At 44.3% G+C, this 12,243-nt stretch overlaps 1 protein-coding gene across 1 annotated transcript in view; it reads right to left on the reverse strand.

Moving 5' to 3' along the window:
* LOC124607105 overlaps positions 1-12,243 on the reverse strand; it is a 37,420-nt gene that overhangs the window by 9,523 nt on the left and 15,654 nt on the right. The window lies entirely within an intron of this gene.

Consider the following 12,243-nt stretch of genomic DNA (forward strand, 5'->3'; position numbering starts at 1 on the left):
TTGTCCGCAATCCCAAATACAGACAATTTTTCTCCAATTTTCGCAGTAGTGCAATAGAGCTGGTATGTTTCAGCAATGAGCAGTTGATGGTGATGATGTTTAGTTTGTGGGGAGCTCAAATGCGCGCTCATCAAAGGCCGTACAAAGCCCCAATTTTTACACAGTCCCTTTTTTCCAAATACAATCTAGTCGCTGTCACGAATGATGATGATGATGATGAAATGGTGAGGGCAACACAAACACCTTGTCCCCGGGCAGAGAAATCCCCAATGCGGCCGAGAATCGAACCCGGGACCCCGTGATCCAGAGACAGTAACATTAGCCACTAGACCACCAACTGCGGACGAGGATTTGACCCATGGCTTTTCCACTCTTAGAACCGCTCAGGTTTCGGGATGTTCTCCCTTGAAACACTATACGTCGTTAGTCTCACCCAGCCGGCAACTTGCCGCGGCCTCCTCATCGCGACGTCGGTTTCCTGCTGTTCGCTGTGCTTTTAATAACAATTAAAAAAGGGAAAAATAAATAAAAAAGCATTGATGTTCTTTGTACCTCCATTCTACATTCCCTACTCTGTCCTTGGTTCCTGGGTGGTGGGAACGGGGAATGGTGACTAGGCCTCGGGTTGCGACTCCTACCCACTTTGCCGCCACCCATCCCTTTGAGCGCCAGGACGGTTCCTTTGACAAAAAAAAAAATCCCAGTTTCGAACTCACCACTGCTCAAATTTCGATTATAAATGATCATCTTTGGCGGACGAAGACTTCCGGCATAAGAAGACACACTCACTCTACCAATGGTCTTGTAAAGAGGGCGAAGGAGCGGACAGCGGTTCAGAGCACTCTCTTGCCCTTACGGTGGGAAACTGCATCTAAAGGCGGAAGAATCAGCAATGTTCAACGGCATGAGGATGCAGAAGGAAATGGACACAACTGCTTTCAGGAAACATAATGTGTATCCATAGGACATGCGGCCTGTAGATGAAAAAGTGTTATGATGATCTCTCCATTGACAAAAGATTCCGGGATAGTGCTCCATTCGGATGTCCTGGACGGGACTGCCAAGGGATAGGTGACCAGGAGGAAAAGGTTGAACGCCAACGAAAGGAAAATGGTCTACGCGGTAGATAATATGAAACGGGAAATGCAAAGATTCAATCTAGATGCAACTGCAGTAGAAGATGATATTACGAGAGTAGTGTTCGTTACGAATAGGAAGGTAGGGCAGAGAGTGTGTTACTATGAACACATTAGTGATAATGTTGATCTCATCATATCAACAGCAGACGAACACCGACAACGACAGTTCAGATACACATTCCGAAGTCGTAAGTTGAAAATGAGGAGACACAGAAAGTATATGAGGATATTTAATGGGTAATTCAAGCTGAAGTTTAAGACATTAGTGAGAAAGAATCGGTACGCAATGAAGTGGGACACCGAAGTATTAAGGAATTACGAGATACGCTTGAAGTTTTCTAATGCCATACATACAGCAATAAGGAATAGCTCAGGAGGCAGTACAGTTGAAGAGGAATGGAAATCTCTGAAAAGGGCAATGCAGAAGTTGGAAGGAAAACGTAGGTACAAAGAAGGTAACTGCGAAGAAACCACTGGTATCAGGAGAAATACTTGAGTTGATCGTTGAACGAAGGAAGTACAAAAATGTTCAGGGAAATTCAGAAGTACAGAAATACAAGTCACTGAGGAAAGACATAAACAGAAAGTGCAGAGACCTTAAGATGGAATGGCCGCATGAAAAATGTGAAGAAATAGAAGAATAATGATTGTTGGAAGGACTGTCTCAGCATATGAGAAAGTCAAAACAGCCTTTGGTGAAACTAAAAGCAAGGGTGGTAACATTAAGAGTGCAACCGGACTTCCACTGTTAAATGCGGAAGAGAGAGTGGATAGGTGGAAAGATTACAGCGAAGGCCTGTATGAGGCGGAAGATTTGTCAGATGTGACAGAAGAAGAAACAGGAGTCGATTTAGAAGAGATGAGGGCTCCAGAATTAGAATCATAATTTAAGAGAGCATTGGAGGACTTAGGATCAAAGAAGGCAGAATTTCTAATATCATTGGAGGAAGTGGAAACAAAACGACTACTCACGTTGATTTATAGAATGTGTGAATCTGGCGCCATGCCAACTGACTTTCGGTAAAATATCATCCACGCAATTCCGAAGTGTGCAAGAGCTGACAGATGCGAGAATTATCGCACACTCAGCTTAACAGCTCATGCATCCAAGTTGCTCACAAGAATAATATACAGAAGAATGGAAAAGAATATTGAGGATGTGCTAGATGACGATCAGTTTGGCTTTAGGAAAGGAAAAGGCACCAGAGAGGCAATTCTGACATTGCGACTGATAACGGAAGCAAGAGTAAAGAAAAATCAAGACACGTTCATAAGATTTGTTTACCGGAGAAGCGTTTGATAATGTAAAATGGTGCAAGATGTTAAATTCGGAGAAAGTTACAGGGCGAGACGGATAATAAACAATATGTACAAGTGTCAAGATGGAATAATAACAGTGGACGACCAAGAACGATTTGCTCGGATTAAAAGGATGTTAGACAGGGATGTAGTCATCCACCCCTATTTTCAATCTGCGTGTAGAAGAAGCAATGAAGAAAATAAAAGAAAGGTTCAGGAGTGGTATTACAATTGAAGGTGAAGGTTCTCTGATGGCATTGCTATCCCGAGTGAAAGTGAAGAATTACAGTATTTGCTGAATGTAGTGATCAGTCTAATGAGTACAGAATACGGATTGAGATTAAATCGAAGGAAGACGAAGGCAATTAGAAGTAGCGGAAATGAGAACAGCGAAAAATTTATGAGGATTCATGCTCACGAAGTGGATGAAGTTAGAGAATTCTGCACCCAGGCAGCGAAATAATCAACGATAGACGGAGCAAGGAGGACATCAAAAGCAGACTAGCACTAGCCAAAAGGAAATGTCTTGCCAAGAGAAATCTACTAGTACCAAAACGTAGGCCTTAAGTTGAGGAAGAAACTTCTGAGAATGTACTGCTGGAGCACAACATTATATGATTGTGAAACATAGACTGTGGGAAAACTGGAACAGAAGAGAATCGAAGTATTGGGATATGGTGCTACAGGCGAATGTAGAAAATTAAGTGGATTGACAAGGTAAGGGATGAGGAAGTTTTGCGCAGAATCAGAGAGGAAAGGAATATGTGGGAAACACTGACAACGAGAAGGGACAGGATTATAGGACATCTGTTAAGACATCACGGGATTACTGCCATGGTACTAGAGGGAGTTGTAGAGGACTAAAACAGTAGACGAAGACAGAGATTGGAACACATCCAAGAAATATCTGAGGACGTAAGTTGCAAGTGCTACTCTGGGATGAAGAGGTAAACACAGTAGAGGAATTTGTGAACGGCCGCATCAAACCAGTTAGAATACTGATGTCCCCCCCCCCCCCCCTCCCAAAAAAGAAAAACTCAGTACGTAAACGGGCATGAAAATGTAACAGTCACTCGGGACTGGAATGTGGTTGTGGGGAAGGAGTGAAAGAAAGACTTACGGGAGAACAATGGCTTGGTACAAGCAACGAGAGAGGAGAAAGAATGATCGAGTTCTGCAATAAATTTCAGCTTCTAATAGCGAATACACTGTTCAAGAATCACAAGAGGGTGAGGTATACATGGAAAATGTCGGGAGATACGGGAAGATTTTAGTTAGATTACATCATGATCAGCAGAGACTCCGAAACCAGATACGCGTACACAGGAGCAGATATAGACTCAGATCACAATGTAGTGGTGATGAAGATTAGGCTCCAGTTTAAGACAATAAACAGGAAGAATCAATGCGCAAAGAAATGGGATACCAAGGTCTGAGGAATGAAGAGATACGCTTGAAGTTATCTAAGGCTGTAGATACTGAGATAAGGAATAGCTCAAGAGGCAGTTCAGTTGAAGAGGAATGGACATCATTAAAAAGGGCACTTGCTGACATTGCAGAGAAATACGTAGGTTCGTGGAAGGTAACTGCGAAGAAACCATGGGTTAACAGAAGAAATACTTCAGCTGATGAAAGAATGAAGTACAAAAAAATGTTTTGGGAAACTCAGGAATACAGAAATACAAGTTTATGAATGAAATAAATGGAAAATGCAAGGAAGATAAGGCGAAATAACTACATGAAAAATGTGAAGAAATCGCAAAGGAAATGATTGTTGGAAAAACTGACTCAGCATACAGTAAGGTCAAGTCACCTGTCAAATTAATTAAAAGCAAAGGTGGTAGGTAACATAAGGGATCCAGTATTAGAATTTAAATGAGCGTTGGAAGACTTCACATCGAATAGGGCAGAAGGGAAGGATAACATTCCATCAGAATTTATAGAAGTGGCAATAAAACGACTATTCACGTTGGTGTGTACAGTGTATGAGTCTCGCAATATACTACGTGTCTCACTTTCGAAATATATCATCCATACAGTTCCGAAATGCGCAAGAGCTGACAAGCGCCAGAATTATCGCACCATTAGCTTAACAGTTCATGCATTCAAGTTGCTGACAAGAGTACTGATCAGAAGAATGGAAAAGAAAGTTCAGGATGTGCTAGACGACGATCAGTGTGGTTTTAGGGAAGATTAAGGGACAAGAGAGGCAGTTCTGACGTTGCGTTTGATAATGGAAGCAAGACTAAAGAAAAGTCAACTCACGTTGATAGGATCTGGCGACCTGGTCATATGTGCAAAATGTTTGAAATTCTGAGGAAAATAGGCATGAACTATAGGGAGAGATGGGTAATATACAACATATACAAGAGGGAACAATGAGAGTGGAAGACCAAGAACGAAGTGCTTGGATTAAAAAGCGTGCAACACAGGGACGCAGTCTTTCACCCCAACAGTTCTGTCTATACTCGAAGAAGCCAGTTGGAAATAGAAGAGAGGTTCAAGAGTGGAACTAAAATTGAAGTTGAAAAGATATCAATAAGATTCGTTGACGACATCGCTACCTCCAGTGAAAGTGAAGAAGAATTACAGGATCTGTTGACTGGAATGAACATTCTGATGAGTACAGACTATGGATTGACAGTAAATCGAAGAAAGACGAAAGTAATGAGAAGTAGAAGATACGAGAACAACGAGAAACTTAACATTAGGGTTGACGGTCACGAAGTAGATGATGTGGAGAAATTCTGCGACCTAGGCAGCAAAATAACGTATGATGGACGGAGCAAGGAGGAAATAAAAGGCGGACTAGCACTGACAAAGAGGGAATTCCTGTCAAAGAAAATACTACTAGTATCAAACATAGGCCTTAATTTGAGGAAGAAATTCCTGAGGTTATACGCTTGGAGCAGAGGAACATGGACAGTGGGGAAACCGGATCAGAAGAGAATCGAAGCATTGAGGTGTGGCGCTACAGACGAATGTTGAAAATTAAGTGGACTGGTAAGGAATGAGGAGGTTCTGGGCCGAATCGGAGAGGGAAGGAATGTGTGGAAAACACTGACAAGGAGAAGGGACAGGATGACGGGACTTCTGTTAAGACATCAGGGAATAACTTCCATGGTACTAGACGGAGTTGTAGGGGATAAAAACTATAGAGGAATTCAGAGACTCGAATACATCCAGCAAATAATTTAGGACGTAGGTTGCAAGTGCTACTGTGATGAAGTGGTTGGCACAGGAGAGAAATTTGCAGCAATCCAAATCAGACTAGCAGTGAGACTTACTGTGGTCGCGCTTGCACAGAGCCCTCGGCGTTGTCGGCGTTATCAGCCATATCCATTTTGGTAAATTTGCCTGTCGCGCCAAGTAAAACTAGAGGTGCGGCAGGCGGGCACACGGGTTTACTCTCTCGGATCTCACGTCATTAAAGCTCTGTGTTGTGCATTCATGCAATGGAGAGCTACATACCAAGGAAATTTTGGGAAGATCATTGGGTTTTGGTTAGATCATGGCGGAGGTAAAGGGTTGAACGTCACCTTTATTGATAAAAATAAACACCACCTAGGGAGTGCGGTCGGCAGGCGGGATTTGTGTCAGGTTCTTGTTTCAGTAGACCAGGCAGACAGATGTTTCAGGTTTTAGGTGTAGGATTCGGTGTTGTTTTATTGCGTAATTAGAAAATTTCTTGCTGTTGGCGTGTATGTACTCACCTAGACACGGCTGGCACATTTACTGATCATGAGGTGCGTAATATAGCGATAAGAGTGTGGTCCATTGTCACGTTGACGATTGTATAGAGCCACAGTGGAATTACACTGACCAGCCAGAACATTATGACGACCGACCTACTACAGATATAAAGCCGTCTAGGCGATAGCAGCCTCAACTGGCGAGGAATGACTTCTGGTCAGACACACGCACGGCGTATGTAGAGTCAGTGAGCGTGCTGTCCGTGAGTAGAATGGGGAAGCGCGCTATCTCTCTGAGTTTGACCGAGAGCTGATTGTGATGGCCCGGAGGCTCGGCACGAGCATTTCGGAAACTGCAAGACTTGTCCGGTGTTCGAGAAGTTCTGTGGTGGGTGTGTTTAACACGTGGCGAAACGAAGGTGAAACACGTTAAAATGTCGTGGGATTGGGCGGCCAGCCCTCATTTCTGATGATGGATGTCATAGGCAGACTGGTAAAACGGGACTGGCGGTGAGCTGTAGCAGAAAAAGCATCAGACTTAAATGCTGGGCAGAGTACAAGTGTGTTTGAACACTCAATGCACCGAACTCTCCTTACGTTGGGCCATCGCAGCCGACGACCCATGCATGTGGCCATGTTAACACCGCGATATCGGCATCAACAACTGAAATGCTCACGTGAACATTGCCACTGGACGTTGGCGCAGTGACAGAATGTTGCGTGGTGTGATGAATCCCGACGCCTTCTTCGTCTTTGAGGGGGGCAATTCTTTCACACCTCTACTGCGGGACAAGCTGGCGGCGAATCCATTAGGCTCTAGTGACCATTCATGGGGGCATCCAAGGAGCCAATGGAGCTCGTGCAAGGCCATATGGCGGACAAGAAGTATCATACCCTGGCTGCAGACCACGCGCACCCCTTCATGACTATCATGCTTCCCGGCAGCAGTGGCGTATTTCAGCGAGGTAAGTGCCATGTCACAAAGTAAAGAGTGTGATGGAGTGTTTGAAGGAACAGTTCCAACTGATGCACTGGCGCCCCAACTCGGCAAATCTGATACATATCGAACATACCTTTTATGTGATTAAACGTGGCGTCAGAGCTCATCGCCACCCTTCCCGAAATTTATGGGAATTAGATGACTTGTGAGAGCAGATGTGGTGCCAACTCTCTGCAACGACTTGCCAAGGCATCACTGCTTCCGCGCCACAATCCATCGCCTTGTTACCCGTGCCAAAGATGGACTTACCGCTTGTTAGGCAAGTGGTCGTAATTGTCTAGTTAATAGTTGTAAATAAAGTCCTGCTCATGCATTTTAGAAAGTCTAGTGTTAGTAGTGAAGACACTTTTATTCAAGTTAATGGTTGGTTGACTGTAGCTACTGTAAGAGCAGGTAGTGCTTCTGCTGCTCAAGGCTTGAATTTCGATTCTCGTAATGTGACTGGTTATCGAAATTATCATATTAGCGAGGTAGCGGATGAAGATTTTGCTTGCACTGCCAGAAGCAATTATCGCTCCTGCAGACTCATACCGGATGCCAACTTCCTGTGCGCTTAACGTTATCAGCGTTGCACAACGGCAACCGGTTTAGTGAATGTGCCTGCCACGTCTAGTAGAATATATACAGGCCGACAACGAGAAACGTTCTATGTCCGAATGGCGCTGAGACACGACCGGCTCCAGACCTCAAAAATGGAACATTCTTTGAGACGCGTAACTGATACAGTAAATGGCTCACAATAATGTCATGTAGCGCGAGACACGTCCGCCGACCCTACTCCTTATACTCCTTACGTGAGACACCCAGTTCCGTTGAATGATTTCTTTAGTCGATCGTCTACTAATCGTATCAATTCTATCCCGAAAAAGATGCCACCTTTACCAAGAGACAACTTCCTAGGATGTCTACGACTGTGTGCATGAGCAGGACTTTATTTCATTCCATTACGACTCTAGAAATATACCAACATGACAATGGATCCCATCCTTACCTCTGTCCTATTTCAACTCACGATCAACAAATGTACCTGCTGTGTCTATTAAAATATATCCACTCCAGCACCCAATTTTCTAAACACGATAAACGATAAAGAAGCACAGAATTCTACACCTAAAAAATGAAACATCTCCCTGCTGCGTATAGTAAAACTAGAGAAGTGGCAGATCACACGGATCATCGAGTGTTCTTGGGGTGGGCTCAGAAAAATTTTTTCGCAAGGTCCCCCTATCCATTCTCAATGCGCTGAGGTCTGGTGCTGGAAGCCAGTCGAGAAAAAAAATTCCATTCCGTTCTGCAAACCACTTTCGAATATGATATGTTCGCTGGACACATGCTACTGTAAACAGATGCACCCCTTAGGATATTCACTGCCTGAGAAGAAGAGTGAAGTAACCAGAAGACACGGTCGCATGTCATTGTGGCTTCGCGTACCTAAACACCTACGTAAACGGTTAGAGTTACAGTTCTCTGTCATAGATATAATGGCCACCAGAGTACATTAGTGCTGTTCATTTTAAATGGATCCTGGTAGGATGTATAAGGGGCGTGAAGAGGATGAAATGTTGAGTGATCACACTGTAGGACGCGAAGAAGCCACGTACCCGTGTGAGAACGTGTATCAGTCTTAAAAGCGGCTCGGGATGGGTATCCCTTTGGCTGACTGGTCGAAACGTACAGTATCCAGATTTTTGGGGCACAGGGATGTGACAGTGGCCCAGTAAGGACCACATAGGAACGCGAGGGCAAGCATACTGGTCGCCAAAGTACCGGTCGTCCGTGTCTGCCCACCGCAATGGAGGCTCGCCATATTGGGCACCAAGCACAGACGGATGCCATATTCCTTGACTTCCGGCAAGCGTTTGACTCGGTGCCTCACTGCAGACTCCTAACTAAGGTACGAGCATCTGGGATTGGTTCCCAAACATGTGAGTGGCTCGAAGACTTCTGAAGTAACAGAACCCAGTCCGTTGTCCTCGATGGTGAGTGTTCATCGGAGGTGAGGGTATCATTTGGAGTGCCTCAGGGAAGTGTGGTAGGTCCGCTCTTGTTTTCTATCTACATAAATGAGTGAATAGCAATGTGCGGCTGTTTGCTGATGATGCTGTGGTGTACGGGAAGGTGTCGCCGTTGAGTGACTGTAGGAGGATACGAGATGACTTGGACAGTATTCGTGATTGGTGTAAACAATGGCAGCTAACTCTAAATATAGATAAATGTAAATTAATGCAGATGAATAGGAAAAAGAATCCCGTAATGTTTGAATACTCCATTAGTAGCGTAGCGCTTGACACAGTCACGTAGTCACGTCGGTTAAATATTTGGGCGTAACATTGCAGAGCGATATGAAGTGGGACAAGCATGTAATTGCAGTTGTGGGGAAGGCGGATAGTCGTCTTCGGTTCATTGGTAGAATTTTGGGAAGATGTGGTTCATCTATAAAGGAGACCGCTTATAAAACACTAATACGACCGATTCTTGAATACTGCTCGAGCGTTTGGGATCCCTATCAGGTCGGATTGAGGGAGGACATAGAAGCAATTCAGAGGCGGGCTGCTAGATTTGTTACTGGTAGGTTTGATCATCACGCGAGTGTTACGGAAATGCTTCAGGAACTCGGGTGGGAGTCTCTGGAGGAAAGGAGGCGTTCTTTTCGTGAATCGCTACTGAGGAAATTTAGAGAACCAGCATTTGAGGCTGACTGCAGTATAGTTTTACTGCCGCCAACTTATATTTCGCGGAAAGACCACAAAGATAAGAGAGATTAGGGCTCGTACAGAGGCATATAGGCAGTCATTTTTCCCTCGTTCTGTTTGGGAGTGGAACAGGGAGAGGAGATGCTAGTTGTGGTACGAGGTACCCTCCGCCACGCACCGTATGGTGGAATGCGGAGTATGTATGTAGATGTAGATGTAGATGCACATCATAACCTCTTCACATGTGCACCTGCCATCCGAGAACCAAGTAATGAACTCCCTGGAACTTAGTGTGTCAGCCTGAAACATTGGTCAGAAACTAGCAGCAGCCATATCGCGAAATGCATAGGCTGATGTTAAGTCCACAACGCAAACAGATGCTTGGAGAGTGGTGTCACGACTGGGAACCATGGACTTCTCAAGAATGACATCGCACTGTGTTCAACAATGAATTGCGGTTCTGTGCTAATCCGATGACCATCGTCGACGGGTATGACGGTGACCTGGGGAAAAATCTCGTCCTTCCAATGTTTTGAAGAGGCAGAGCAGGTATTACTTCACGTCACGGTTGGTAGTGACCGAGGGAACTCTGATGGCAAAACAATACGTAACGGATATCCTGCATCCTGACGTGTTACCTCTCATGTGACAGTATGGTAGTGTCATTTTTCAACAGGATAATGTTCATCCACATACAGTCCGTGTTTCCATGAAATATCTGTGTGAAGCCGAGGTACTAAACTTGTCATTAGCAAGATTGCCAGAAATGTTCCCGACAGAGCATGTGTGAGACCAACTCGGACGTCAGCGCCGGTATCCAGACATCAGGGACGAATTACAACAGTTGTGAGCGGGCCAGCTTGCCTCAGAACTATAAACCGAAACAGTGCATGCATCCAGGCCAGAGGTGGTGCATCGACATAATGATAATTGTTCTAATACGGCCAAGCTCTTCGTAATTTTGTCTCGATTTTGTAATCACTGGTATAACATAACATACCCTCTCAGTACATGAAGTTTCAGTTCTTTTCTTTCTTCCCTTCTCGTTGTTTTACTTTTTTTGTCAAGAAGCGTAGTTGGGGAACAGATGGAAGCATAACATTACCAATTACGTGAGTATAATAACCAGCTGCACTTGAACCCAACCAGCCCGAAGGTATCACCGACACACGGCCACTGAGATATGTTACACGGGGGTACTGGAGGTCGAAACAGACAGCCTGCGGCCTAGATACATGTGCTGAACATTAAATTCTCTGTGTAAAACAGTGATTAGTCAGGAAATATTACTTTCGCCCAGTCGTGATGTATATTTCACTCAGAAAAAGTTAATCGGTAGAGTCTATAATCATCATGAAACTTCCCGTTGACAGTCGCGCATTTGCTCTATAGTGAAGCCTTCTGAAATTCGGGCTGAACTGTGTCCACCGACCTGGGAAACGCAAAAGTATGGTTCAACTGCAATGTGTTAAAAAGTTTCTGCAGTGGTGTATTCACAAGTTCAATATCGTGTACTGGTGTTGTTACACGCCAGCTTCAAGTTTCCGCAATCCTACTTTTTTCTGCAGTATTCGTCTTTTCAGAGTGTAATCAGGAAGGTATGCTCCAGCCCCCAACACTGTCACATTATCTACTTGCACAAGAACAATGACACTGTCACGAATAGCCCGTTGACGATGAAACATCGCTCATGAACAAAAAGGTAGGACTCAGAGTGAAGTGGTCGAGTATCTCAGTTCGAAGCGTGTACCGTCGTTGTCTGTTATATAATAATTATAATAGCCTTCCGGTGTGGCCGAGCGGTTCTAGGCGCTTCGGTCTGGAACCGCGAGACCGCTACGGTCGTAGGTCCGAATCCTGCCTCGGGTATGGGTGTGTGTGAAGTCCTTAGGTTAGTTATGTTTAAGTAGTTCTAAGTTCTACGGGACTGATGACCTCCGGTGATAAGTCCTATAGTGCTCAGAGCCATTTGAACCATTTGAATAATTATAATATCATTACAGTAATACAGATCAGATAAAGCAAATTCATAAAGCATTTCATTTGTTACTATCACTCAGGCATTAACTAATTACGTATAGACGCTTTTTCATAAATATCATCCAAGTACTTACAGTCTAACGTAGAAGTGAATCTTTTCCCTTTACAAAGAAAGCCTACAGATTGATCATTCAGCTACAAATTGTGAGCTATATTTCAAATGGTTCAAATGGCTCTAAGCACCTTGGGCCTTAACATGTGATGTCATCAGTCCCCTAGTCTTAGAACTACTTAAACCTAACTAACCTAAAAACATCACACACATCCATGCCCGAGGCAGGATTCGAACCTACGACCATAGCAGCTGCGGTGTTCCGGACTGAAGAGCAATATTTCAAGAAGTCACTTCTCTTCCTTGTGTTTTCAATTTTATCCGGAAA

The sequence above is a fragment of the Schistocerca americana genome, chromosome 3 (assembly GCF_021461395.2).
Source record: "Schistocerca americana isolate TAMUIC-IGC-003095 chromosome 3, iqSchAmer2.1, whole genome shotgun sequence".
NCBI lineage: Eukaryota > Metazoa > Arthropoda > Insecta > Orthoptera > Acrididae > Schistocerca > Schistocerca americana.